A 26,084-nucleotide genomic window follows, 5' to 3' on the forward strand; every position below is an offset into this window, starting at 1 on the left:
GCAAAACCCTCATCACTTTCTACCACAAGGAGTTAGCCAGAAAGATGACAATACTAGCTACCAGTATGAATGCTAATTCTAGACTTTCATGCTACATTCTCTATAGGTATATCTTGTTTTATCTTTCACCATATTTTCATTTTATAACACAACTGAGTATATAATATCCCCATATTTACATTAAAAATCTGAGCTCAAAACAGTTAAAGAATTTAAGGATAATTAGCTAGCAAATGATAAAGCCAGGATGTGAACTCAGGTCTATTTTACTTTTCAAAAGACTAGGACTCACATCTTTCCCTAACAATTTTGCAAGTTGAAAAAGCTCATGCAACATGCAACAGATTTTTTTTTTAGCTAAAGACATAAGTAGTCATGGATATTTGTGTATGTGGAATTCATGTGAGTGTCTCACATAACATAATTTGGGTCTTTGTGGAAATTTTACAGTTCCATTCAAGTACTACAACAGACTTCTACTAATACTGGGACAATCCTGACAAAAATCTATATTCAAGATAAGCTGAGAGAGGTGATCATCCCACAGATTTGCTTCATACTGAACCTGTTTTTTGTGTCTTCAAGAGTGAGCTGTGATTTCATACTCATAGGCTGGTCGTTAACTATTAGAATGTGGGGCAGGGCAGGCTACCTAACTGCTCAACGACAATTCAGAATTTAGGCAGGACTGTTCTATAAAGTGCTATACAGTCACCATGTTAAAATAGAGATAGTAACTTCAGAAATATCATTGACAGTAAAAAGGACCACATAATGAATTATTCTCTAGAAAAGGAGACAATTCAATGTTGTACAAGTGATGCCTAAATTCAAGTATTAAACTCACTGTGGCTCTAGTGGGTTACTAATGTTTCAGATACTGATAATCTAGCGATAAAATTTCCAAACATTCTAGTTCTGCTTGGTAAAGGTAGTATTTACATTGAATTAGGATGCTAATTCATCAGTTAGCAGAAAAATTTTCTCTGGTGATGCCATGCTGATCCCTGGATCTATGACACCTCATAATAACCTCCTCTAATAGGAAGCTAGTATAATATTAGGTGGGTGTATTAAACAAAATATCTCAATGGGAAAATGCCCCTGTGGGTAAGCTATTATTATAGAAATGCAAAAAATGCACGGCACTTAACCACTGATAAACATTTCTACCCAGAGAAAAGTTATTGTTAAAAAATAGTTTATACTGTACCATTTACTTGTTCTATGTCATGTGCTTAAGCAGTTGATTTTACCTTTAGCTACAACTGTGTATTTTCTAATCTTTTAGGGCAGCTGTCAAGTAATCAGGGTAAGCAGTGCCATTTTAATAAGGAAGTCTTTTAATGAAATATAATAGGTCACAAATACCTAATTTCTGCTCTTTACTGTAATTGCCAGTATGTACTACAACTGCCACTTTAACAATCTTTTCCAAATGCTGACACAAAAGATGAACAAATCAAGGGTATTAGCATGTGTGTATATTTACAGCTTATTGCTGTCAAAGGCTATAGCTCCACTCCAACTCCAGCAGCTATATGAGGATCTGTTTCTTTTGATGGAGGCATCCTGTTTCAGGTTGTGAATGTATCTGAATTAATCTCTTTTTCATGGCTATGTAAGCAAACACATACTAAAAGATACACAGAAGAAATGTTAACAAAGTTATAACACAATACTACACCTTTAGGAATATCACAAACACTTTCACTGTCACTGTGTAGGATTGTACAGTTTACTACTTTATTCTTTCTTCTTCAATAAATTCTCTGCTCCACTGGTTATTAGTTCATAATTTCAAAAAACACTGTTTATATATAGTTCAAATAGTGTGTTTTCTTAGATACATTTTTAAGTTTATTATAAGCATCAGTTTTATACGCACATCCACTTAAACTGCATAGGTAAAACTACAGAGTTGCTGCAAAATTAAAATAGAGGATCCCCAGAGAGAAAGCACAAATATTATGATTTTTATTTTTAAAAAACATTCATTACGACTATTTTGCTACAGTTCAGTTTTATGATTTAAAAGAAGTATTTTTAAAACATACTTCCCTGAAAACTCCTTTACATGACAATCCTTTTACTTTTTTGTTTTGTTTTATTTTGAGCATACTGTTTTTTTAATCGGTAGCTTTTTAAATTTGGTACTATTATTGCTATTTTAATACCAGAAGTCCTAGGTACAAACAGTAGTAGTTTTATAAGAAGTTTGCCCATTTTTGAAAGGCTAAGCTTCCCCAAATCAAACTAGCTTACTGTGAAAAGAAAACCATGACAACTGTTTGTAACTCCTGCTTTATTATTACATCCGGCCTGGTCACTCTTAGAAATTCAATCTATTATGGTTGCTAGGAGTCTGTTGCTGTGCAACCTAGAAGGGTATGCTGTGCTTTCAGGCTAAGGAGTGCTAATAAACCTGTAGGCTTCCCTCTATGGGTCTGACCAGTGTGTTTAAAGGGCTTAATACTTTTCAAGAGTGATTGGACTACAATTCAAGACACATCCTATTAAAAACAAGTCACACTGAGACATTTCTAACAAAGGGACAAAATGCTAAACATACACAAATATTCAAAATGTATCCTCAGAATCCCTAACTAATTTGGTAAAACAAACAAAGAACAGATTATGACCTACATTTCAATTACACCACCTACCATCCCCAAGATTTTATTTCCACATAGTCTCCTAATAGGTTATAATGGATATAAATGAACTAGAAAGTTTCAAGAAAGAAAAAAAAGCACTATTAAATTTGCACTTTTAAAAAGCACTTTTTTTTAATTTGATTTAAAAAAAGACTGTGGTACTTATCTAAACTCCAATAGTAGAAAAATAAATTAAACCTAGGAACCCAGAAGTCATGAAGTTAGCAAAACTAAAAGCACCCGCCCACCACTACACACACACAAAAATCACTGAGAAACTGTAGAAATTCTAAATTTCATTTTATTATAAAACCAGGTGATTTTTTTCCATCCCTTTTGGTCAGTAATAATTTTATGTTAATTCTAAAATCTATTCTATCCTATCAGATGCATATTCTATAACTTTAAAGATTAACACTCAACAAGTTACTCACATACATTCATTACAATTAGTACTACTCGAATGCAAATGAGAACAAAAGAGAAAAATAGTGGTCTATCAATAAAATACTGCTAAACAAATTATGTGAAACTGAATTTGAAAAGTGGGCAGAAAAGAGGACTTCCACCTTCTTTAAAAGAAGACATTGTATTGACTTTTATTTAGCTATGTATGATAGGCCTTTTTCATAAAGTATTTAAAGACAAAAATAGATGTTGGCCTACCATAAAATACCAAAGACTATACAGGTAAATAAAAATAATATATGATTTTACAATAACCATCTTATCCAGAACTTTCCAAGGATATTTTGGCTATACTAATATTGCCCATATCTTCTGCAAGTTAAAAATAAAGTTTTTTAAAAGCCAAACAACATCTTTACATTCACAGCAACGTTTAGCCCCTCTATCTATCTAACTACTCTGAACTGGGAGCACTTTTTTAAATAATCTGTCAACTGCACTACCTTATTCTTTTTTAAAGAGCCATGAGCATCTGTCCTTCAATTGTTGTTTTTACTTCTTCTCCGCATTACATACCATAGGAAGCAGAATAAAGGAAATTAGCTATTTCTCTAAAAGTACCAAGAAACAATAAACAGAGGAATGCGGAACAACTATCCCAAAAAGAAAGACAAAGAATTCAATAATAGGAGAGCTGAAGCACGCTGAGAGGTGCAAAGGCAGCATCTGAGCAAAGAACTGAGGTTGAGGCAGGAAGAGAATGGGTTGGCTAAGAAGGTTTAGAACTGAAACAGCCTGTAAGTAAAGCCAAGCAGAGCAGAACAGAGCAAAAGGGGAAAGTGGACAGAAAGGATAATAAAGAGAGACAAGAATACAGAAGGAGAAGATTTGAAAGAAAATCTGCAGAAAGAAACATGAGGATTCATTTTACAGATGAGAAAAAAAGGAAGAAACACAAATATGAAAATTTTATATTCAATAATTGTATTTTCCTTGATCCATCCTTACTTCTTAAGAATCCATGCAACAACTCAGAAAAGAAAATGTTCTTTAAAGATGCAGTGATTATCAGTAACAATTGTGATGTAAAAAACCAAGTGATTAGTAACTTTAAGATTCAACAATTTTCCAATAAAGTACTTTGAAAACTTTCCAATTCTCATTTAGGATAAGAAAAATTTAACTTAATTCTAAAACTGCAGGACCTAATATATGAAAACCTTTTTTAAGTAATGAAAATTGATTTTTGCAAACAAGAACAAAACATTAAAACACACACACTACATATATATACACAGGGTAGTCAATAAAGTCATTAAAGTCAGCTTCTACTTATGAGAATACCATTCACAGGGCCTGTGTCAGGCAAATGTGTTAATTTTAAAGCAGTTATTTAATAGTTGGTCAATTACTAGTATGTATTACATAATGCCAAAAGAATCTGCTCTGAAAGAATCAAAGGTCTAAACTGGCTACATTAATATTTAGGATCCTGTCAGGCACTATTAACTAAAAGTCAATGGGGCAAAATAAAGAATAAATTTTTTTTTTAAATGAGGATAGATATTTTAGTAGAAGTGTTGTTGTTTACTGGGGTCTTGTGTCTTTAAAGTTACAAAGCTGCAGTAATTATAAAATGTGGCTTCATGATAAGAAACCAGGAGCATGTAGGTACAGAGAATCATGTATTTATCTATGGAATTTGGCCTCTCTTTTGCACATTCCAGTTTGCTTGGATTTGCAACACCCTGTCACACTTCATTCATTTCCACATACCACCCCCCACCAAAATCAAAGATCCTCAACAAAAGTTGCTGAATAAAACTGATTCTGAATTTTTAAAAATTTCATAAGCACGTATCAAGAATTATAGGCTCTTTAATAAATCACATCTAGGGTTGGTAGCCAATGTCTCACAGGTTAGAATTCTTTTTAGTAGTCATATCTTACTAATTATAAAGAGAAAAAGAATCATTATGAGAGCTCTAAATATATGGCTCTTCCTGCTTCTACCAGCTCCTTCCTACTGACAGAATACTTCCCAAAATATGTTTTTTCAAAATTTTTCTATAATTTGTTTAGCCAAGGTCAAAAGGATGTTGGTGTACAAAGGAAAAGTTTTTTTAATATTAAAATCTGTAACAGGAATGTGATAAAACACCTGATTGGAAGGGTGCTATCAGTTAAAAACTTGTTTTAAAGCCTCTAAAAAACTTTTACTTTTTAACTACTACTCACTTTTACCATTTAAAAACTTGAAAAAGGTATTGAATAAATGGAAAAAAAGTAACTGGATTGACTGAATTTTGAAATGCATAACTGAGCATAATGAAAAAAGCATCTTGAAGTACATTCTATAAATCTGAGGGACAATTTCAGTCGCATCATATTATAAATGCCAAAAACCTCAAAGACGTATATTTCACAATTTTTTTGTGAAAGCAAATACACAGAAAATCTTTAGAAAACAATAAAAGAAACCATCTTTATAAAGAGATAAATGTTACTTTCTCACAAAGCACTAACAAACTATCTTTGTAGAGTCTATGCTAAATTTGGAAGATAATATTTAATTCCAACTCAAAATCTGAAACCAGAAATATGAAAGTTCACAATTCAAAAGTTTAAATGATACTTGTCTGGAAACTAACCTTTATTCTTTGCATGATTTTTTTCTTCATCCATCCCTCTATTCCCGGGAGGTGGGAAGATGACACAACACCGCCAAGCAGGATAAAGGACTGGCAGTCTGAGCACAAGCCCAACTCAGCTGTGTTGGATCTCTTTCCATAGGTAAAGAGTGAGGGGAACAATAATGGAGTGTTTGGGGAGTGAAGGGGTTTGGCTGAAATAAGATTAACCACAAGCTAACCATTAAAGCAGAGAGATGGATACACAGGAATTCATTTCATTATTTCATCATACAGTTCTATTTTTGTTTATCTTTAAATTTTTCCTTAATGAAAAAGCTAGGGGGTAAAATATGAGGGCAGACTTGCTCTCCGAAGTCTTTTATATAGCTCACATATTTTTTCATAAACACAGTGATGGTACAAAAAACTGGTGATACTAAATTCGGCTTCTTTAATTTTTTAATTTATACTTTCAATGGCAAAAATAGCAGGTACGCAAGTTCAATAAACTCTGGACTACAGGGCTTCCCTGGTGGCGCAGTGGTTGAGAGTCCACCTGCCGACGCAGGGGACGCAGGTTCGTGCCCCGGTCCGGGAGGATCCCACATCCCGCGGAGCGGCTGGGCCCGTGAGCCATGGCCACTGAGCCTGCGCGTCCGGAGCCTGTACTCCGCAATGGGAGAGGCCACAACAGTGAGAGGCCCGCGTACAGCAAAAACAAAAGAAAACAAAACAAAACAAAACTCCGGACTACAGGTTGCTAAAATGTGGAAACATCTGACTCACTTCAGACACAAATGCCGGGGCAAATTTTCAAGTATAATCACTTAACCAGCCTTCAAGGAAGAACACGATTAGAAATAAATATTATATATATAGTTACATAAATTCAAACACAGAAATGTAGTTAAAGATTCCACAGAAATTTCTATTTCCTTAAACATGTTAAAAACATACCCATATTATATACATTACATATTTTGTACCATTTTTTTAGTATTCCAATACAGTACAATACCCTCAAATACTGTCAAACTGTACATTGCATAATGGATGACAGGCACATAGTGTTGAATATCTGACACTGAAGTGAAATGGAAAATACAATTTTGACATTAGTACACTGAAAACCTCATTCTAAAAATATCAGCATGACAATCTATTTGTCAAAATAACAGAATTCAAGACCTCCACTGCCTCCATTAGTAACTTTTATTTATCTAAATAATCTCTCACTTGTCTTTTTGCATATACAAAATTTTACAAAAAATTCAATTCATAAATCCATGATAAGTTACGATTAAAGATGACTAGATAATGATAGATATCTATGCTATATAAACAATGACATTCTAGTTTCACATCTAAGACACTGAAGGGCATTTTGATCACAGAAACCACCAAATGCAAAGATTCTTTCTCCAGTTTAAATCAGCCATATAAGCAAACTGAGAGCATAACCAACAAACCAGCAGTTCGGCTAGTGTAATTTCTATTTGTCTATTAATTATGACTTTTTTTTACTTTTAACACTTCATGCATCAATTCTTTCCAATTTTTTAGGATATATTTTAGTGATAGTTACAGGTGTTTCAGAAGAACCTTCGATTGTAAGCAGATAGGGTGAACTTGAAGAAATGAATATCCCCTCTCCTCTCAAAAAAACAAAAACACAAAACTAAGCTAAAAGTTTTCGAAAGAGATTCTTAATCTGCCTATTTCCTTATAGAAAACCATAGTTTTAGTCAATACATTTAAAAAGAATATATAAACGAAAAGGCTCTATTTTCAAAGGCATACAAAAATGATAAAAGGCAGCAAAGAGAAAGGCAGAAAGAAAAATAAGGACAGATGTAAACAATTAGGACTCTTTAGTACAGAAGGAAGGCTAGCACCAATCAAGGCATCAAGATAAATACATAAACCCACATTTGAAGAAATATACAAAACTTACCTCTGTCAGACTTTGTTCAAATGTCACCTTCTCTTTAAGTTCTTCCTAATTATCCTATTTAAAATTACAATTTCCTCCACCCTCATCACCTACACTCTCTATACCCCTTCTTTCTTTATTTTTCTCCACAGCATTTATAACCATCTATTTTAATACTCATTTACTTTCTCTCTCCCTCATCTCCAATTGCTTCAATGTATACTCCTCTAGAGCAGAGACCTGATTAATTTTCTTCACTGTTGTATCCTCCACAGCATTCCACTGCTTGGCCCGTATTGTAGGTGCCAATATTGGCTCAATAAATAATTGAAGATTATTACAAAAAGTAATAACGAACTTGTACACCTAAACTGATTCTAGAAATTGAAGGGAATCCCCTAAGTCTGAAGAGAGGTCAAGATGACTTCATAACTGGTAGTAAATTCACCAAACTTCATCAAAAGAGACGGTACAGAATGAAAATACATTGATTTTAAAAAGAGCTTATGCAATCTTGAGAAGGAAAAACAGAGCTGGAGGAATCAAGCTCCCTGACTTCAAACTATAATACGAAGCTACAGTAATCAAGACAGTAAGGTACTGGCACAAAAACAGAAATATAGATCAATGGAACAGGATAGAAAGCCCAGAGAAAAACCCACGCACATATGGTCACCTTACGTTTGATAAAGGAGGCAGGAATATACAGTGGAGAAAAGACAGCCTCTTCAATAAGTGGTGCTAGGAAAACTGGACAGCTATATGTAAAAGAATGAAATTAGAACACTTCCTAACACCATACACAAAAATAAAATGGATTAAAGACCTAAATGTAAGGCCAGACACTATCAAACTCTTAGAGGAAAACATAGGCAGAACACTCTATGACATAAATCACAGCAAGGTCCTTTTTGACCCACCTCCTAGAGAAATGGAAATAAAAACAAAAATAAACAAATGGGACCTAATGAAACTTAAAACTTTTGCACAGCAAAGGAAACCATAAGCAAGACGAAAGGACAACCCTCAGAATGGGAGAAAATATTTGCAAACGAAGCAACTGACAAAGGATTAACCTCCAAAATATATAAGCAGTTCACACAGCTCAATATCAAAAAAACAAACAACCCAATCCAAAAATGGGCAGAAGACCTAAATAGACATTTCTCCAAAGAAGATATACAGATTGCCAACAAACACGTGAAAGGATGCTCAACTTCACTAATTATTAGAGAAATGCAAATCAAAACTACAGTGAGGTACCACCTCACACCGGTCAGAATGGCCATCATCAAAAAATCTACAAACAATAAACGCTGAAGAGGGTATGGAGAAAAGGGAACCTTCTTGCACTGTTGGTGGGAATGTAAATTGATACAGCCCCTATGGAGAACAGTATGGAGGTTCCTCAAAAAACTAAAAATAGAACTACCATACGACCCAGCAATCCCACTACTGGGCATATACCCTGAGAAAACCATAATTCAAAAGGAGTCATGTACCACAACGTTCACTGCAGCTCAATTTACAATAGCCAGGACATGGAAGCAACCTAAGTGTCCATCAACAGATGAGTGGGTAAAGGAGATGTGGCACATATATACAATGGAATACTACTCAGCCATAAAAAGAAACGAAATTGAGTTACTGGTAGTGAGGTGGATGGACCTAGAATCTGTTATACAGAGTGAAGTCAGAAAGAGAAAAACAAATACTGCATGTTAACACATATATATGGAATCTAGAAAAAAAAATAAAAAGGTTCTGAAGAACCTAGGGGCAGGACAGGAATAAAGACAAAGACATAGAGAATGGACTTAGGACATGGGGAGGGGGAAGGGTAAGTTGGGACGAAGTGAGAAAGTGGCATGGACATATATCCACTACCAAATGTAAAATAGATAGCTAATGGGAAGCAGCTGCATAGCACAGGGAGATCAGCTCAGTGCTTTGTGTCCACCTAGAGGAGTGGGATAGGGAGGGTGGGAGGCAGATACAAGAGGGAGGAGATGTGGGGATGTATGTATACGTATAACTGATTCACTTTGTTGTAAAGCAGAAAGTAACACACGATTGTAAAGCAATTATACTTCAATAAAGATGTTAAAAAAAAAAAGAGGGAGGAGATATGGGGATGTATGTATATGCATAGCTGATTCACTTTGTTATACAGCAAAAACTAACACACCATTGTAAAGCAATTATACTCCAATAAAGATGTTAAAAAAACTTTTTTAATAAATAAATAAGAGATTATGGATTTATGGATGACAGCTCCATATTAAAAAAAAAAAAAAACATTCTTCAGGGTAAAGTCTGTAGTAGACATCAAAGCAAGTGCTACCTTTCCACAGTGCAACCCTTGGTGGACTAGCGCAAGTGCAACCACAGATTTGACTGCTGTAACAATTCCACTCTGATACCACTAAGTGCCTTGGTATAACCTTGGAACTCATGCCCTAATTCTGCACTTTGTGGACATTCCAGTAGGAACAGTGAAGGTAGGCAACAAAAGGAAAAACTAAAGAGTTTGGGGGTATCTGAAGTAGCCCCCCTCCCAAAAAAGTTCTCATAATGCCCCCCATGTCTCTCCCATATTAAGTAGCATTAGGAATTTCCACACTCTGCCACAACCAGAAAATAGGAAGAAGGTACTGAATCCTAAAAGGGACTCTCCAAGTTCTGAAACTAAGAAATTAGTCTTGTCAGATACTAAGGAAATTCCAGGCAAGTCTGAAATTTCATACACACACACACACACGCACGTGTGTGTGTGTGTGTGTGTATGTATAAAATGCATATACAGATACAGAGTTAGGTAACAATATGTCATTTGAAAGGTAAGAGGAAAACAGTCCCTGATTAGGTCAGCCCAAATCTACTCCCTGCTAGATGATGCTAATTTGAAGAAATATCAAAAACTCATGAAATCATTTAATTCATTCCATTAAATCCATTTTAAAAAACAGAAAGTTAAAAAATCCATTTGGAATAACAGAACTGCATTGCTCAAATGGTCATTATAAAATCAGGTCTAGACAAAGTTATAAAATGGTTAAATGTGTTTTCTATAATTTGATTAGAGATAAACAATCTGAGGCTTAATCAATAATTATTCATTGACTGCTTCTACTAGGAAAGGCCACTGGGTTTTGTGTTGAGTTCAAAAACCTATTGTGTAGTCATTTGCTCTTTGGAAGCTTACAAACAATTTGGAAAGATCAAACATTTACAGCCATAAATCTAAATCACAATTAGCTATCAATAGCTGTGTTAATAACAAATTCATTAAAAGTAAACCCATCAAGTTAGGGACCACTCTAAGTTTAGGAGAGATGAATTTAAGCAGGGTGGGGAACACATTTTAAATAGAATAAATGATGAGACCCAAGTAATAGAGAAGAGAAAGGACAAGGCATAATTCAGGTGACTACAGAGAAGTAACAGCAACTGCCACTGACTAAGCACTTGGATGTCAGACACAGTGCTATTTGCCTATGTTATCTAATTTAATTTTTTGAAACAGTATTTTAAGTTATCTGCCTAAGGTTAAACTACTAATCAGTAGCAGAACTGGAATTCAAACCCAGGGTTGTTCATTCTGAAGTTCATGCTTTTAATCAATTACACAATATCAAAAGCCAGGCTGGCCAGAAAAGAGAAGTTACAGAGCAGAATGGTGAAATATAAATTTGAAAATGTACCCTAGACTATAAGCTTCCTAACAACAAAGGCTATGGTCACTCAATAAATATTTCTTAAATAATTCTGATGAATACGCAATAAGGAATCCTGAAAGATTGTGACCCCCAAAACATAAAACTCTGGGCTATTTGAAAACATCCAAAGTACCTCCTTTTTAGAGGATTCTATTGATCCATATTAAGAAACGGTTTTAGTAAAAATTTATCCAGATTATAAATTCATAAGATATTAAGACCACACACCATGTTTTAGATTCTTCCTCTTTATATCCAACAAATACAGCAGTCTAGTATGTAGTAACTGGTAACTCAACCTCTATATTCAAACCTCAGTTTAGACTTCCAAGTATTTAGCATTTTCTTTTCATCTGAATTATTTGCATTTTCTGTTCCACTTTATGGGCCAGTAGGTGTGTTGGCAAATCAGGAATATAGTTAAGTCTAAAAGTAAGTGATTCAGATCCCTCCCCACGCACGCCCAAAAACAAAACCCCTTTTCTTTAGTTAACAGAAAGCAAAATTGATTTAATGCACTGCATTCTGATTCTCTCTTAACTCTCATTAAATTAAAAAAATAAAACCATTAAGATTGGGACTTCCCTGGTGGTACAGTGGTTAAGAATCCATCTTCCAATGCGGGGGATGCCAGTTCGATCCTTGGTCAGGGAACGAAGATCCCACATGCCCTGGGGCAGCTAAGCCCGAGCATGCCACAACTACTGAGCCCGCATGCTCTGGAGCCCGTGCACCGCAACTAGAGAGAAGCCCGTGCGCCGCAACGAAAGATCCCACATGCCACAACTAAGACCCATCGCAGGCAAATAAATAAAACACAAACAAACAAACAAAAGTTAAGATTAAGAATGAGTAACTTCTAGGCAAAAATGCAAGAGCTAACTAATATTTCATCATGCCTTTGTTTATCATAGTTCCTTTTTTATTGAAGGTGAGGAGAAATCCAAGGAGAACAGTTTTACAAGAAAGGTTTGTCCATGGGGATTTACCTTGTTAAGAGCGAAAGACAAATGGTTTTCCCCTATAGGAAACCTACTCTTGTTTTATATAAATGTATCCTTTGGTACTACAAATGAAGCTGGTAAGAGCATCAGATTACTGCTAGAAAGTTCAGTTATTTGTCATTTTCTTGGTCTCTCTGAGGTGGATTATTTCAAATAATCAACAGGGTTAGTGCTCAAATGATAAAGGTCATCTTGATCACAAAACAGGACACCAAAACTAAGTTCAAGCCTGACCTCATAGGTTTACTTCCAATTCTAACACACACACACACACAGAGAAAAATAAGACAAAATCTTGGTAATTACTTATTCCTGCCACAGTCTCATACTAGTAATCAGTAAACAATATATCCTTCCAAAAACTCAGATTAAGAAAATAAGAAGTCATGTAATAGCATGACTGCTGGTATTGCTTCTGGTTGCTATGGAATAAAGGGCAGTCCCTTCACATTCTCATTCGTTGGTTCTCTTACTTAAGAGTGCTGCAGCACCTTTAAATCCCAGCCAGGCAAGTCTCAGCTTGTATGACCAATATCAGCTGCCAGTAATTTTACTTTTGCTCCTCAAGAGAGTGACCTACAGGAACAAATATTTCAATTTTTATAATTAAAAATTCAATGAAGTTTTACAATCTTTAGAAGGATTAGAATCGTCCTTACCCTCATCAAATTATGACATATTATCACTAACACACAGCAAGGGGAAATACGAACGATAGGGATTACAAATCTACTATTTTCTTTCTTAAAAAAAAAAACAAGCAAGTATGGTACTTCCCCTTAATGTACAGCCATTTAAAACTTTGGAAAATAAAATTTAATTGCATTTCTATATCATTTTAAAATAAAGCAATTAAATAATGACCTATATACAGAAATTATAGTTGGAAGATGATAAAAATTAAGATATTTATTCAAATATTGAATACAGAATTATAAAATTTTACTTTTTCTAGGAAAAATACGGAGCTCAAACTCTAGATAAAATAAGCAAGTAGAGTGAATACTTACGGTAGCACGTTTGCGCTGTCTGCCTTTAAGGAAAGGTTTTCACCAGCTATGATATATACCATAAGAACACTGGTCGAGGAGTGAGGAGCCTAGGGCTCAACAGCGCCAGCTCTGATAAATGCTGTATGTCCAAGTCACTTAACCTCCGTTTTCTTTCACATAAATGGGGGTTGGGGGAGTTAAACGAGATAACCTCCAAAGTCTGTTCCAACTTAAAAATTCTGTTTCTAAAATAAAACATCCTAATGATGTCTCTACTGGAATCTATATATTTGCGCCATTTGGAAGCATGTTTAACTCTAGCAACAGACCTTTTTACCTCTTTAATCTCTACTCCAGCATCCTGGCTACCCCTTTTGGTCAGCTGTGCAGATCAGACACAGTAAAGGGGCAGAAGAATATGGCCGTAGAATATTTAAGTAGAAACAGGGATAAAGCCTGAAGTTGGGCCCCTAAGGAAAGAAGACACTCACTATAGGTGGCTTGAGGCTCCAGCTTCAGCTTCAGACTCAAAAGCTTAGCTGCCATGCAAACAGGGTCAGGTTCTAAAATACAAGTCAATTATTTGATAAAGCTTTCCTTCACATGGTGTTCTTCCAAATTAGAACATTAAGTTGTTTGCTGTTGGGGAGTTACTCCAATACAGAATAAGTAGAGCAATATAATCTACCCACAAACAAATTAAAAGAATGACGTACAAAATATTAATCCCTTTCACTTCTGGGAGGTAAATATCAAGACAGTTGTTTTCCTGCATCCTGCAAACAAGGGCTGCAGCACTTGTGCTTGATCCCTTTTTTAATGATAGGTCAGATTTCAAGTAGAAGACCCTGGAATTACTAAACAAAAGACTTGACCAACAAATGAGAACAAACTTCCTGATTTACAAATGCTGTGCTGAGAAGAAACAACATGAAGATCAACCACTCTTAAATACTTTGTTTTAAATATAATGTAAGCACTGTTTCAAGGCTACATTGAGTCTGTTCTTAACATAAGACTTAAATTTTTTCAAAACAATGTAGAACAAAATAGGATTCAAGTTTATTTCAATAAACAAATTATTTCAAATTATATAGGTTTAAGAACAACAGAACGTAATAATCCTTAGGTCTGTGTGATGGACACATGAGGGTTCACTATACTATTCTATATTCTTCACTGTTAGTTTTAAAAGTTTTTAAAAAAAGAAAGTTTTAAGATTATAAACATTTATGGTACACAGATTTTCACTATATATTGGCTTCCCATATGTAAACTGCTTTAGATATCAGATAAGCTAATCAGATATTCTAATTGAATATATTAACTTTCTATAGTAATATATAACTTTGTAACAATAAAATAATTACAAGAAAACTCTGATACATCTCAGTTTAATTCTTTTCTATATACAACATTAATAGTGAAATCACATACAATAATAGTCAAAAGTCCCAGAGCTTCACTGTAAATATTTCAGACAAAAAAAGTAATGTAGTGTCCATAAGAAACTTAAGTATAATCTGTTTCTCAGCTTCCCCTATTCGTTAAAATCAAGTAAGGCAAAAAAGTAAATGATTATTCACCCAACAAATTATCTCACCATTCATACTTTGATTTATCCATCTCACCTTATTTTTAATCTTTACTTCAAAATTTTCTAATTTCATCTAACTGCATTTTCAATGTCTCCTCCTATCCTTTGTTTTCACCCTTGATTCCTAAATATCATCTCCATCATTTCTGCCTTCTAAAATCTGAAATCTTAAAAAATACGTCCACATAGCTGAGAATATATAATTTCGTATCAAATACCTAATTTCTCTCTTTTCTTTCAAAATAGTCCTTAAAACCCAATAGAAAGCTGAGCCACTTCAGGATTCCTAAGTTAACCAAAATAGTACTGGCACTAAATACACATTGATATAAATCCTTTAATTCCTCATTCAAAAGTAAAGCTAAAGAACAATGATGTTAAACTACAAGATTATAGACTAACATATCCAATTATTTCTTATGTCTCTGCTAGAATGTTTTTGAATAAAATATTAGAAATAATGTTATTAACTGTAGTGGTAATATTATTAAGTATACTTAATGTGGCAAACTGAATTTCTTATGTAGACCCTAACATCACCCTTCTTTTTCTCTATACTGTACTAACCATTATTCGTACTCTAATTTTTCCAACTATATGTTCCTGCCCCAATTTACCCTCATCTTACCCCATTCCTTCAGATTAAGGTGTTGTTCTAGGCATGCGGTGTCATCTATTAGCATTCTTTCTAAGGTTTGTAAACCAAAGGGTAAGCTGGAGCTTCCAAAGCTCACGGACAATGCATTACACAAGACTGTGCTACAGGATTTAGGAAATTCCAGACAGCTGTGTAAATTAACAAAAATGCAATATCATAGAGAGGTTTATATTATCCAAGAAAGATGCCTTTATTTTAAAGTTTATCAAGGACAGCATGACTGCAGGTGAGTAACGTATCAGGATCACTATAATGACCTCCTCCCACAAATGACTTTGATCTTCATCTCCATTCCATGGGCACTGGCATTTCTAAAAAGACCAGTAAATACTCAAGTAAATCTAACCCAATCAAAATATTAAAATACATCACCCCCCAATTTCAAAGATAAAACCCACTTACTTCCAAACCATATGGCTCTCAAACCTCTGGTGAAATATAAATCCACATCTATTATACAGCTCCACTCATTCAACATTATTTAAAAGGTTTTAAATTTCAAAACTCGGCAGACTTCTAAAAATAAAAGCATAGATCAAATGTTGATCCAGCAGCACAATATCTTAACCTACTACAATCAGAATTACAATTTTTGCCTTTAATAACTTAATTCAATTTCAGCGTTCATGGCCTTTGTTAACTAAAGGTAGCCTCTAAATATCTCCGTATAATGTGAGACACCATTAAAAATCGTTCCCCAAATCACAGGAAGGTCATTCAAAGAACTTAAGTCAAACATTTCCCCTAATTTTCTTTGCCTCAACCAAATAGCACTGGAGTAGTTCCTAGATATGTAGAATGCGGAAACCAGTGAGCAAAAGCAGTTTTGACAGAAGTTCTGAAGTACCAATTAAAATGACTTTCTAAAGGTCTATGCACAAACACACACATATACACAAAACACTATATATAAGATAAAATCCATTTTTCTTAATATAAGTACACTCTAAAAATATAAAGTGACGTTTTAAACAAAACATGTTTTGAAATGTCCTTTAGAAGCATGCAGTGTGATTATGTTACATGATCGAAACAAAGAATCTAACTTTATCTGGTGCCTGTATATCAATATTTCATGTTGGGCTCTCATCGTGGTACATCAAAATATGCATATTGTATATTTAAGATGGTAAAAGTGATTTTCAGATCACTAATATATCTTTTCATGTGTTTTTTTTAATGACCCTTATGCTGACACTTCATTAAAACTCATCTCCAAGATTGTCATCAGATATAACCAGATGTCAATCAGTGAAAGCCTGATGTGACAGGTTACACTCTTTGGTTCTTTAAAATGTCAGCCTCAATAGGAATAGGGGAAAAACCTAAGTTCTATTGCAAAAAATATATCCAGAAAACAATCCACCCAAAGCAAAATGTAGAGAGGTGGATTTAAAGCATCATTTCTGTTATCTAGCACACAAACTAGATTTTCTCACCACTGTCTTCTACCTTTCTAAATCTGTGCATGACTAAATCACAATATAGGCTCTTTAAAAGAGAAAGATATTATTGCACACCAATATACTAAGGGATAGACATATACAGATACAGTCAATCTTTAGGAGAAAAGGAATCACAGACAAATACGAAGTAATAAAATGCCTATCCTCACAAAAGTATGTGTACTCTGCATAATACTACAACAGGAAAGGAAATAGATCTGGAAGACATACTGGATCACCTGAGTCATTTCTGTTTCTCCCCTCCCCATGCCCTGCAATCCCCACCCCAACCTCTATTTCCACCAAAACGTCACAGTCCAGGAAAACAAACTGGATAGAGTATGCAATGCACGAGTATTCAACAATGGAAACAGGATATGATTTCTAAATGTATCTCCCTCTTCCTGCCCCTCTCCAGCAACCCTCCCTCACCACCCCCAAAAGTAAAGCATGGAAGAAAGAAATTTAAGTGACTAGCAAAGGGTTTCTAAAATGGTTTTGCACATTAAGATAAACTATGCTGATTGAGACTGAAGAGGGCCAGATGCATTTTTAAGGATGATAGTTTTATACTGAAATGTATAAAGCCATCAATCATTCAGATCTGTAGTTCAGAAACTTGAATACGATTCTATCAATAAAAATAGCATTCAAAAATAATTTTAAAAGCAACAATTACAATCTATTAATCTTTCATACACTCCTTATTAAACTGGTAAAAGAGGTGAGGTGAGATAGAGCAGAATATAAGACTTATCTTGAACTAATGCAAAAATACTTCCTTTCACAGCATGCAATCCTCTAAAATCTTGTAAGTGCATTTCTCAAATTAACATTAAAGTACTGAGCAAAGTAAGTCAGACAGAGAAAGACAAATACCACAAGATATTGCTTATATGTGGAATCTAAAAACAATGGTACAAATGAACTCATTTACAAAATAGAAATAGAGCCACCAATGTAGAAAACAAACTTATGGTTACCAGTGGGGAAAAGGGGGGGGGGTAAATTGGGAGACTGGGATTGACATATACACACTACTATATATAAAACAGATAACTAATAACGACCTACTGTATAGCACAGGGAACTCTACTCAATATTCTGTAATGACCTATATGGGAAAAGAATCTAAAAAAAGAGTGGATATATGTATAACTGATTCACTCTACAGTACACCTGAAAGTAACACATCATTGTGAATCAACTATACTCCAATAAAAATTTTTTAAGTCATGAAAATGCATACCTCTTGACTAAAAGACACAATTTTTCTGCCACCAAACCTAAATTTTAAAAATGCTAACCAAGTATAAACAATATTCAGAGAAATGAAAAGCAGCAATTATTGCCAATGGAAAACTACAAAAGAATACTAGTGTGGAAGATGGCAATGCTCCCCACAGCAGGGCCCCAAAGTAGTCCAAAAGCCCTCAGAATTTGCCCAACTCCTTAACAGGATTTTAGCTCTTTTCAAAACTAGCTGAATAGCATGAAGGGAAGAAAAAAGTCAAGGCTTTAATAATTGGGGAAGAAATGTTAAAAAATGAGATCAACAGAAATTAAATTTTCTTGCTTCTAATGAGAGAGAGAGAGAGAGAGAGAGAGAGAAGGCTTGGGCTCCTCACCACCCCACCCCGCTTTCTCTGTTAATTTGCCTATCCACATACTTGGGAAATTATGTCCTGTTTTAAATACCTCATTGGGGAGCAACAGGCAGGAGCCCCAACTGTCAGACACTTGTCTGGCACACAGACATAGAGGAGCTGGCGCAGCAGGAGCTCAAGCTGTGAGACTCAGCTAATTCCTCTGTGGGTGAGAACATCAGGGCACTTGGCCATAGCTCCCTACAGGGGCCACTGAAATGGTGGAAGCTTCTGACTGTGACACAGGTATGGCCATTATGCTAGACCCATGTTTTTTTATGCTGGGTTTTCTTTCTTTGTTGTTCTTACCAGAAGAAACAATAGGCAAGCAAAATGCCATCAGTAAAGGAAACACCAATTCCAGGCTCCATGTTATTGGCATGTTTCCCTTTTTCCACACCAATCTCACCATGGAATCATAGACTATTAGTGCTGGAAAGGGCTTTAGCGATCACATAGCACTACTGCTTCATTTTACAAATGGAGAAACTGAGACCTAGGAGGTTTAAGTGACTAGCTTAAGGTTTTTCACTTAGTGGCAGACTGAGTACCAGAACAGAAGCTCTTTTTCTCCTCTTTACTCTCCTTCGGCTGGCACTTTTGAAGACCTTTATTTCTTGGCCTAGTCACCCTCTCTTTTCTCCTTCCACATCACCTCTCAATTTAGGTCTCCTCTCACCAACTAATGTACTTTCATTTTCAGGCCAGCTGCCTCACTCTTAGCTTTCCTGGGCTCAGCTCCTATTATCCCTTGCCCATTTTTGCCTAAACAGGAAGACCTCTCGTAATCTTGACCAGGCACTGTAAAGTAAAGGCAAGCAATACTGACTGGGTATTACAGCTTCTAATAAAAGTAATGAGAAAGAAGAATCCAGGAGTTAAAAGTCAGCAATGGGCAGGCACATGTGACTGTGCAAACACAATATTTTGGGACTAGACAAGAGATTTAACCGAAAGTGCTCAGCCAGAGGCCAATACATAGCCGGGACTAGGAAGGGAAACTCGTGGAGCATAATTACGCTCAGGTTACATCATTAGTGGAACAAGGATATGTATTTGTTCACGAGGGCAGTCAGATGGATAGAAATTGTAAGAAGATAATGGATGATTAAAAACGGTAAGAATGATATATAACCTTACCACCTAATAAGTCACATTTCCTAGCCTTTTTCCAAAAGTTCCCTTTAAAATGTGTGTCAGATTCACTGGAGAAAGGAAGCAGAGGAGACGGCTGAGCTGAGAGTCTACATACTTTTTATGTTGGGACTAATTATCTATAAAAATAATGTAAAAGGAATCATATAATTAATTGAACATTTAACAGGAGTAGAAGGATGGGAGCAGGTAAGATGAGGGAGACAGGCAAAAAGCCTGTACAATACACAATGCTTCAGCAAAAAAGATGACACACGGTATCAGATAAATTTTCAATTGTAATGTATAAACCACATTTCCATTTTGAGAAAGATCGGGCTATTGAGATCACTGTAAAATGAGAAAAACATTTCATTCTTAGTCAAAATGCTTAGACAAATAGAAATATAGCAAATTACTTAATAGTAACTTTAGATATAGCAGTCAACTAAAATGATTCTTTCAACATCTTTAATGCCCTAACAAAGGGAACCAAAGGCGTTATTTTTCCACTACTATTTCATATTATATGTTTTACTGAATAACATTCTTGAGGTTACTTTATACCTCAAGATTGGGGTTGGCAAATTCTTCTAAAATTACTTATTGCTACAGGTAAACAAATGGTGACCTCACATTTTTCTACTGTTAGTAAAATAACGATTCTAAGCAGTGCATATAAATTGGAATAATTCCTTGATGAACTCATCTTTATACAACTATTATCATTATTATATATTAATGACTGCATTTTGTAAAATGTTTATAAATAGGGCTCAAAATGTTTTCAAATGAATTCATGTATAATAGATGTGAAAAGGAAAATATCAATTGGACAATGAAATGGACCATGGGAAGTGCTAAGAGTTTATGAAATGTTACATCATTAATTCTCAGTCTGAGATCCCTAGACCAGGAGAGTTATCCAAACATAAAAAGAATCCGTTACAATAAGGCTGCAAAGTAAAACTAAAACATAACTTTGGGCTAGCACCCTATTAATTCAGTGTAATAACAAGACTGGTTATCAAATGATAATCCAAACCTACAGCTGACAGCTTCGTGTCTTTTATTTTTAAAAGGGTGGAAGAGGTAATAATTATTTAATGAGTGCAGATCAATAGGCAAAATCTTTCAAAACTTAGGACCCACTGGGAAGTAGATGGTCAGAAGTGTATTAAAAGGATTCTTAGATAGCAAAAAAATTAGACTGGGTATCTTCTCAGTATTCCCTAAGAACCAACATGTATTGAGCATGTATTCCATGTCAAATACTGAGCAAAGCACATTACATGAATTAGCTCCTTTACTCTTCACAAAACTCCATAAAGCAGATTAAGGCTGATCTATTTTTCAGATGAGAAAACTGAGGCTAAATGAAGCTAAACAACCTGTCCAAGTTTCCACAGCTAATAAGATTATCTGAAATCTGAGTCCAAAGCCTGTGTTTTTAACCAATATACTTATCCTCAATCTATTTAAAAAACAAAACACATACCTATTTGATACTCTAAATACATTCCAATTTTTTAACTCATTCATTTTCATTAAGTACATCTTGTAGTTTGATGTGATATATAAAATGTCAAATATAAAGGTTTTGAAACAATGTCATATACTTTAAATTCTTAGTGGCATAAATTAGTTTATGTTAATGAATTGGTAGGATCACATGTTTAAGGAAAAATGCCTAACCTATTTTAGCAAGACTAATACTTAAAAATATTATTATTCTCTATTGATGTTTTGAATTCTTTGTGGCATGTCTTATAAAGGTACTTTTAAAAAATATCATATTTTGCTGATTGTACTTAAATGTGGGACAACAGTATACATAAATCCATTATCTAGAGGGAAGAAAAGTTTATTTGATATAACTATATCTTTCTAAGCTTACTTGAGGCAGATACTGACTACCACTGCTTCAGTATTTGTCTTTTAGAGTATACATGTACTGCTGAGGAAGTAAAGTCAATGATGCAAGAAGAACCCAAAACAGTGAATTCAACAGTTCTCCTAAAAAAAAAAAAAAAATCTCCATGAACAAATATTCAGATACAGAAAGCAATATAAGATCACTTCCAGTTTAGAAGTATAAGGCACAGAGGAAAGTGGAGAATCTAAAACTTTTCAGTTAATAAAGCCAAGTTAAATATTCAAACCAGACTATTCTAACAGCATGAAGTGGGGACCAAATTCTCCAATTTCTGTTATTATTGTTGTTGACTTAATTAGCCTGATAACTATTATTACCATTTATACTTTTGAGAGAGTTTTAAATTATACCATAAAAAGCATACCACTAATTATGCCATATATAAATGCTGTAAGGATACACAATATACTGATATGTGCAACAATGCCAAATTTATAGAGTACAAAGCCATACTGCCAAAACAGTATGATTTTCAAGTTAAACTAAATTTTTTAGATACAGATTAAAATACCTGCATAAGAAGATGATAAATGTATATGCCTACAGGACGAATGCTGACATTCAGATTATGCCAAAGATATCAATCTTGATATTGTTTTATGCTGTGCTAATATATATTAGTACACAGAAAGATAGGCTTTGATGAAAAGCTGCCAATTAAGACAGTAGATTAAATTGAAACTCCATAGAAATAAGGCTATTATATGCTTGAATGCATAAGTAATTAAATTTTTTTTCTTTAAATAAAAGTTCTAATCAGTTCACATTCTTAGTGATAATAATCTCTTGTTGCAAACAGCACAGCACCCTCTGGTGCATCTGTTGTAAGATGTATAAAATTTCCACCAAAAAAGGATCGAATCCGAGTAAAAATGAACCTTAGAAATCAATAGTTTGTTACTATTTTATTTACTCCAGTATGTATTTTTAAACACTAATGCTTGAAAACAATTTTCACTTAAAAACAGCACTAAAAACTTTACAATAACAATTGAAGTAGATAAGGAAAATGTTTTCATTTGAAAATATTTAAAATAACCAACAAAAACAACACTGGTTCTCAACATTTATCATTTAAATTAAAATAATGCTGCCCCCCAATAAATTCAAGTATGGGATGGCAAAAGTTAACTTGTCATGTTAACCAAATTTCACTTTATTCAAATCTGCCTTGGCTTTTTGCTTCAGATAAATTGACTAATTGTGTAAAGTGCTCCTGAGTACTTTGCTGGATTCAAAGGGAATTTATCATTCCTTTAAAGAATTTGAAGTGTTTTCTGAAAGGATCTGCAACTTACACAGCTCAAAACTAGAATGATATTCAAAAATAAAAGTTACGCTAATTAAATTAGGAATCAATTTGAATAGTTCAAAACCTTTACTTTAAAAAGAAGACTCTTCCTACGAAAATAATTAACTCCAAAAGTATATTTTACTAAGGACAAAAGCAAAGGATGCCACCTGCTTTAGACAGCCCTTTTGTGAACCGGTGGAAGTCCCAACACAATGCGCTAGAAATGAAAGTGACACCTGTTTAAAGCAGCCATCTGTCCCTAACAAAGCTAGATTTAGTTAAATCCGCTTAATCTTGGATTTCCAAAATATGGGAACACTATGCACCTGTGAACAGAGAGGAATTTAAAATCTGTTTTGCAACAGCCACTGGGAAGCCATACCAAAGAGTTAAAAGCAAAGGATTCCATTAGGGAAACTAAGTGCTTATTTTTTAAAGTAACTAGAAGTAGAGGATTTTTAGCCTAATGCTCAGCATTAAAAACAAAGCAGGCAAAAAAAAAAAGCAGACTTTTCATAATTTAAAGGTTTATGTCTTCCAAGACTCTTTTGTAATTTGAAAGCCTCCTTGTTCGGTATTCTCATTTCTTGTAACACAGGCTCACTAGAAATACAAAATAAAACAAAGTAACATTCCTACTACACTGTTCAGAAAAAAATTTTTTTTAACTCTTCCTACATATCTGATGCTATATCTTCTCTTTTAAACACACACACACACACACACACACACACACACACATACTATAAAATCTGAGACACAAAGATCATACTCCACCTACTGATTTTTTCAGTTGACAGTTTAGAGGAAAGCACATAAAACATCAACTTTCTCAAGAAAAATGAAACATGTTACCAAAAAGTAACACATATCATCCTTTAAATAATAGATTAAATCTATCTTGATTTTACAATTCATTTTTAATTGGTAATTTTTTTACTATTAAATTTGTTTCTGATTTAAAAATTGTTTTGTTTAGCATCAAAGTATATTAAATTTATAAACTATAAATTTTTTATTTCAGTACTTGTAAACTATAAACCTTTTATTTGAGTACCTAAGTAGAGTACGAGACTATTTGAATACTGGAGGAGTAATATACTATTTTTTAAATTAGGCATAACTACCCCATATAATGAAAACATTGTGGAATGGCACATTTTAGAAATGCATTTTAGTTTACTGTTATACATTTAAATGTACTACATAAATATGCCTATATACCATTTAATGCAATTCATAGGCACAATAATATAAAAAGACTAAGATAGGCATTATGACATACAGTGAATCACAGATATTCAGCTATTCAAAACAAGTTACAAGTAACTCCTATTTCATAATTTTAGTTTTAAAGTTTGGACACTTTTCTGAGTTCGTTTTTTAGTCTAAAAACAAACACAAGAGAATACAAATACATAATATAGTCCCTCCTAGGAAAAATATCTCAGGAAAAAAAATGTTACTAAACATTTATCAATGTGTTAAATTTTTTAACTTATCATTTGTTAGTATTTCTGGCTATTATTTACTTAATCCGTATGAATAATGTTGACACACTTGAGTCCAAAGCATGTCTAGCAGCAACTTTTATATCACATAAGTGCTTTTAAAAATGAATAGGTAATAGAATTCAATTTAAGTTCTGCTCTCAAATCACCTTGTGAATGAAAATCTGAATTATAGAAAACCTGAGATAGTCGTAATGAGTGAAATGCCTGAAAAAAATTCTTGGACACTGCAAGTAAAAATATTAAACCATAAAATTATAGCATATAATCTACTCGACTGAAAATGCATTATGTAAATGGCATAAGGTCTGAAACTGTCTCAAGACAGCAAAACTCCTATTAACTTCAGAGAGTTTATAGGACCCAGGAACTTCACCATCCAAAAGTGTTCAGGCATTTGACACTCATCTGAACAGAAAAAAAAATACAGGTTAGTATTAGAGATTTGCAAGAAACCCAGGTTGGGGAGGCGGGAGGGCAAATATAAAGAAATTTGAGTGCTCTGAGAAAGACTTCTTTCAGAACAAACATCACCCTCATTTAAAATAGCAATCACAAGGAAGTGGACTTTAAAAAAGAAAAGATTTTTTTTAAACCTCTTATTTTACAAAATATTAGCCTTAATAGCTTTACAATTACCCAACCTGCTCACTGACATTCTGAAGAATAATTAATACTGTCATATTATTCACAGGCTGCTCTGTCAGGTAAATCAATATATGTTTGCTGTTAGAAAGAAGACTATTTAAATAAGCATTTAAAAATTCCAAATTGGAAACTTCAATTTGTGCGAATATTACAGTACACTATATTTGTTTTAGCACACATTCATTATCAAAACTCTTTACTGATAATTAATTAAACATTACACTGAAAAATGAACAAATTTACAGGATCTGTAAAACTGGGTTACCTCTAAGAGCCTATAACTTGAGGACTGATAAGTATTCAAATCTACAGAGAAAAATACAGTTTTGAAGCAAGGACCTAAAAAGGAAAGTGTTCTCTCTCTTCAGCAGGTTTAAGTCACTGTCCAAAGAAAACCAAAAAATAAATTTAAAAGACTATGTTAAGAACACATATGCCTAGATCTTAACAACCACAAAGAAAGTGAAATATACACACGTTTCAAGTTGAGAAGCTTCATACATTCTTTATGAACAACTTGACTTCAATTTCAACTCTCAAAGGAAAACGAAGAGAAGATTTAAAAAAAAAACTCTTTAAAGTACCATAACTGTCACAAATAACACTGTAAACTGAGTTCTCACAAAGCTTCCTTACGTCCTTTCCCTGTCTGTCACACAGTCTCATAACCACAATGAAAATTGTTAACACTCCACTGTGGGGAAGGAGGTTCATCAAAGTGAAATGGAACCTCACTCGTACCCCTCCCATCTCCACATGAAGGATAAAGCACTGTCAATAACTACTAACCCAAGTATCACAGATGCCCTGCATCCGGTTTAAATCACACACACACACACACACACACACACACACACACACACACACAC

At 34.1% G+C, this 26,084-nt stretch overlaps 1 protein-coding gene across 3 annotated transcripts in view; it reads right to left on the reverse strand.

The window, feature by feature from the left end:
- Positions 1–26,084, reverse strand: part of RFX3 (regulatory factor X3) — a 290,506-nt gene that overhangs the window by 263,065 nt on the left and 1,357 nt on the right. The window lies entirely within an intron of this gene.

Source organism: Aethalodelphis obliquidens, unplaced genomic scaffold (genome assembly GCF_003676395.1).
Source record: "Aethalodelphis obliquidens isolate GAN/ISIS:26980383/991018 unplaced genomic scaffold, ASM367639v1 scaffold7, whole genome shotgun sequence".
Lineage (NCBI taxonomy): Eukaryota > Metazoa > Chordata > Mammalia > Artiodactyla > Delphinidae > Aethalodelphis > Aethalodelphis obliquidens.